Below are 5662 nucleotides of genomic sequence, written 5' to 3' on the forward strand. Positions count from 1 at the left end.
AACAAGAGGCTTGTCTCTCTATTCATCCTGCATAGAAATAAATCTGATCTTAGTTTACACAAGATTTGAGTCTTCATTTGGACATTTATGAGTATTACTGGTGTCTACACAACCACTGCGGTCTGGGTGGGGATATGGGTTTGGGAGAAGATTTGAGGGGTTATGAGTTCTGACTCTTCCATTTTGTAGTAAATTGTGTAAGTTCTCTGAGTCCTTTCCTTATCTGCAACTTGTTACAGCTGATTGTTCCTAATACTGATTTTTCTTCCCGCAAAAAAAAAAAAAAAAAAAAAAAGAAGGAAAGTAGAAATTATTAGCAGTCCCATTATCTAGAGATAACCTGGGTTAGGTACTCTGTTCTTTGCGTTTCTTGGAGGGTCAGAAGATCAGAAGAGAATACTATAAGTGGGAAAACTGTGGAAATAGGAGGTATTTTTGCTGAAGGACAGGTCTTAACCCTTGAACCTCTTCACCATGGGCTGAGAAGCCCTTTATTATTTCATCTTGTTTTTAAATTCTTTTATCTCATTTTGTTTACTTCCTCTGATTATCAAAATAGTAATGCAGATTTTTTTTTTTTTGGCTTGTCTTTAGTTTCTAATTTTCCACAATGTACATGTATCTAAGTAATCTTAGATAATGGATTTTTTAAAAAAGTAGCCAGATGTGTTCATTGTGGAAATCATATAAAGAAAAACAGGACAAGGAAGAAAAATCCACAATCCCATCACTTAGCATTAGCCACTCTGACTTTTTGTTGTATTTTCTTCTAGTCACTTTTCTGTGCATTGTGTTTCATGCGTACTAGGTGAAGTCCTTATATAGAGAGAGATACGGTTTTTTAAAAGTCCTTTCTTGGGACTCATTGAAAACTTACTGAACCGAATTGCTAATGTCAATAAACTGAAAGAAGTTGTTTTGATTTTATATCTCTGTTAATAAGTTTGCTTTGGAAAATGTATTTAGCTGGTGCATTTTCTCTTTTGAAGTCCTTGATCACATCCTCTATTTACCCATTGATGTTTATTTTCCTGCCACATTTAAAATTTTTTTAATTGTTAATCACACAAGCCAAATATATTGAATGTTAGCATGATGGCCTAATTGTAGATGAACAGATAGTTTCATATGTTGAGCATACTTGCTGATCACCCTTGACGCTTGAGGATATAGGGATACCAGAGAGGGAACAGATCACTGGTCTGTTTGTATGAATTGCTCTGATGGTTACAGAATTCTGGAATTATCTCCCAAGTGAGGCTTTTTGGTGTACGTGTAGTATGATCTACAGCAGTGCTGTCCAACAGAAGTATAGTTATGAGCCACATATGTACTTAAAAAGGTTCTAGCAGCCACATTTTTAAAGTCTTTGAAAAGAAAACAAGTAAAATTAATTTTAAAACATAGTTACTTAACCCTCTAAAATGTAATATAAAAATATGTTTCTAAAAACATGTTTTAGTTAGCTAATACCATTATTTCAACAGGTAATCAACATAAAAACTATTAATGAGGGCAGCCCCGGTGGCTCAACGGTTTAACGCCACCTTCAGCCCAGGGCGTGATCCTGGAGACTTGGGATCGAGTCCCACGTCAGGCTCCCTGCATGGAGCCTGCTGGTCCCTCTGCCTGTGTCTCTGCCCCACCCCCCCTCTCTCCTCTCTGTGTATTCTCATGAATAAATAAATAAAATCTTAAAAAAAACTATTAATGAGGCATTTTACATTTTTTGCACCAAGTATTCAGATTTTGATGTATATTCTGCACTTCCTGCACATTTTAGTTTGGACTAGCCACATTTCAGGTGTTCAGCAAATGTGGCTACTCTTTGGGACTGCACAGATCTCAAAGAAGGTAAGACTTTGTGTCCTAGAGAGAGGGCCCTGACATGTCCAGACATCACCTTGAAACTGCACTCTTATTCTGCATTGCATTGCAAGAAAGCTCTTCAAAAGTCAGAGATTCTGTGGTGCTGGAGTGTGGGATTCCTTATTGAGTTTGAGGATTAGGAACTGTGATTCTCATCACATGGTGTTTGAAGAGGAAGGAACACTCAGGGGTGGCACTTCTTGCCTTTTCCTAACACCCATCAGCAGTGTGTGCTAACAACAGACTAACAAGTATCAAGAACTTCCCTAAAGATAGACACTATGTGGGATGCTTTATATTCCTTATCTCATTTAATTCTTGAAACAATCCTGTGAGGTAGATGTTATCATCATCACTTAAAGGTGAAGTTAAAAACTCGCCCATGTGTCCATGGTTAGAAAAAAGCAAAAGTGGAAAAAAGAGCCATCATACTAAGGAACAGGGCCCTCCTGTACTAACATGGGAGGTAGCCTTGGCATGATGGGTTCTAAACCACCTAGTTCAAAGCCTTTTTTTTTTTTCTTTGTAAAGACTGAGATCTCAGCTTTGTGAATCCTAAAGTTTGTATACTTTAAAAATGGGGTAGTATATGGCATGAGAGCAATGAATGCCCAAGTTTGTGAGAAATCATTGACACAGTTGATATAAAATGCTAATGTGGCACATTTATGTTCAGATGTCATGTAAATTCATATAAATTCATTCATTTATAAATGAGCTAGTGTATGAAGGCTTGTGGTGTGTACAGAGGAGCAAGTGGACTGTTGATTAGAGGTCACCACTGACCCTGTTTCCCCAATCCAAATAACATTGTTACTTCTGTCTTAAGCTTCATTTGTGACCCCAAATACATTAAGAAGGGCAATGATGAGGCATCTGGGTGGCTCAGTTGGTTAAACATCTGACTCTTCATTTTGGCTGAGGTCATGATGTCAGGGTCCTGGGATGAGCCCCACATTGGGCTCCCTGCTCAGCAGAGAGTCTGTTTCTCCCTCTGCCCCCTCCCCTTGCTCATGCTCCTGTGCACTCTCTCTCTCCCTCTCTTTCCCTCTCTCAAAGAAATAAATAAAACCTTTAAAAAAGAGGGACAGTGACATGGAGCTATGTTATTTTATTGGCAACATCATGATTTGAGATTCTAACTAGAACCAATGATCCAGAACCAACCTAAACCCCCTAGATCTCTTTTTTAATAATACAATGTTGACAGTTTAGCCATTGTTTGAAAGCACATCAAGCATAGGTGGTTTCCCAACTTGGTCTTGGGCTTAGGGGCCAAATCAACTGACACAAATGTATTGGGTACCAACCTAGTATAAGTCATAATTTTCTATCCTTAAAAAACATGCATGATAAAAATTTGAGAGAAAAGACACATGTAAAAAAATCAAATAATATTACATTTAAATCAAAATTCAGGGAACAAGAAATGTGATATAGGCCAGTGGTGGTAGGTTGTCAGGATTGTGATTTCAGCTGATTTTAAGTTTGGAAAAAAGAAATGGATACCAAAAAAAAAAAAAATACAAAAAAACAAAAAACAAAACAAAACAAAACAACAACAAAAAGAAATGGATACCAATTCTGGGGTCAGGCTCTGTGCAGCATGATCCAAGTCATTGACGATGGAGGGCCAGTCTGTAAGACTTCCCCACATGACCCCCATTTTGTCTCTTAGATGTGACTCTTTAACTGCTGGGGTTTTTTGTTGTTGTTTTTTGTTTTTTGTTTTTATTTTTAAATACATCACTGTGGACTTAGCTTTGCTCAGACATATTTAAGTAACTGGTCACTTACTGGTCAGTTGGGTGGCACATGGAAAAGGTCACTTTCTGCAGTATTTCAAGGCTTATTGAGTTCCTTGAGAAAGGAGCAGGATCTGTTGGTGGTACCTGCCTCAGGTTTTGTGAGCATTAAGTCAGGTGATGATATGTGGTGCCTGACAGATAGCATAGACCCACAATAAGTGTTAGTTGAATGCTCTGCAGACAGGACACTAGCTTATGAAAGATAATAATGTGGATTGTAAGGAATAATCCACAAGAACAACTCAAAGGCTGATATTCAGCCTTCATGCTTCCCCTGAGGCTGCTTGAGCCTGCTGAAGGTGTGACGCTTTTGTGTTAGGGTATAATCCTGGACTCCTTCCTGGGCTGTGGTTGCTCAAACTGGGCCTCAGGAACCCAGGAGTGAAGGACCAAAGGGTGTCTGCCTTCCCTCCCTGCTCTTACCAGGCTAGGGAAATAGTGAACTGAGTGGGCTCTTGAATCAGAAAGACTGGGTGTGGATCTCCTTTATGATCCTGTTATTTCTATGACATTTTGTAAAGTTACCATCCTATGCTTTGTTTTTCTCCTCTAAATGGGCTGACAATGAGACCTATTTTAAAAGGCAATTATAAAGGTTAAAATGAGTTGCTGCCATAAGGGTTAGCATTTATTGGAATTCTCGTGCATGCAACACTCAGTGCTAGGCTTTTTTTTTTTTTTTTTAGGGGCTGTGGGATTCAGAGGATAGTAGTAATGGTGATTATAGCTCACATTTGTCTAGTTCTTGCTTTGTGCTGGGCTTTATCCATATTGTTAACCCCTCAAGTCCTGTAGCATTGAGCTAAGTAGTACATAGTCCCAGGAAACCAAGACACATGGTATCAAATAAGCTAGCTCTGTGACTTCACAAACTACAGGGTAAGTAGGCTCACAAGTAGATAATGATAGCATAGAATTCTACACGCAGGTGTTTTGCAATACATATTGGCTCATATTCCATCTTTTTCCCTTTTCTCTGTGTCCCCATTGGTAGGGACATGACCGATCAATAGCAGTATCATTGGAATCTGAGGATGGGTTGTTCCTCATATGATCTCATGGGCAATTGTCCTGTCCTGTCCCAACACTCTTCTCTCCCCCTCATTTACACTAAGCTTAAATCCACCTGGTCCAGATCTTTGATTTCACCAAGCCATTGGCTGAGTAGTGGAGCCAAGGAATAGAAGTTTGCTGTCCTGCCTGTGCATCAGCCACTGTGTTGTGGGATTTATTGAATGTGTAACTGAGTTATGAGGTCAGTGTTCTCTTTAGTAGAAGAGTTCCCATTTTGAAAAAGTATGTTCTTTTCTGCCCTCTAATCCTGGCAGACACCTGTTTTCCTGCATTGCCACTCATCACCATCTAGTCACCATCGTGGATGGCTTAAACTGGCTTTCAGGAAACACTTCCTTTTTGTTCTAGATCAGAAAAAGATGAGAACCCACCATTGACCGTAAGTGAGTTCCAAATCCCAGAGTTTAAGAAATGTTAAAAGGTAGATTCCCCAGCCCAAAGTTGCCTGGCTCAAAGGGAAGGCCCGTGCTTCAGCCTCATCTTTGCCCACCTTGGCTCCAAGGAGACATGCCACATTTGTCCCTTGCCTTGGACAAAGTGTGAAGGGAGTACTTGAGGCTGGGAACAGGCATCTGCCTTTGAATCAAGGCCGTGTAACATGTCGTGTTTGGCTTCTTGCCAAGGCAACCTCTTTCCATGAAAAATACACCGTAGGATTTAGCCAGCCTGTAGGGGTACACTTCTTCAATAACAGATTTGGGGTTTGGGGAAATCCATACTTGATAAGAGTTCTTGTAATCTGGAATGAAAACTGGGCCTTATGAATAACACTCAGGAGCATTTCACCCTTGCCATGGAGTTGGACGTCATACACACAGGACAACACATATTCACATACACCTGTCAGCACAGAAGGGGCACAAATTTATCAAAATGCAGAAACATTTTATTTCTAAAGAGATAGATGGACA

General features: G+C 39.7%; 1 protein-coding gene across 9 annotated transcripts in view; it reads left to right on the forward strand.

The window, feature by feature from the left end:
* Positions 1 to 5662, forward strand: part of AMOTL1 (angiomotin like 1) — a 146468-nt gene that overhangs the window by 89949 nt on the left and 50857 nt on the right. The gene's annotated exons all lie outside the window — the stretch shown is intronic.

Source organism: Canis aureus, chromosome 23 (assembly GCF_053574225.1).
Source record: "Canis aureus isolate CA01 chromosome 23, VMU_Caureus_v.1.0, whole genome shotgun sequence".
NCBI classification, from domain to species: Eukaryota; Metazoa; Chordata; class Mammalia; order Carnivora; family Canidae; genus Canis; species Canis aureus.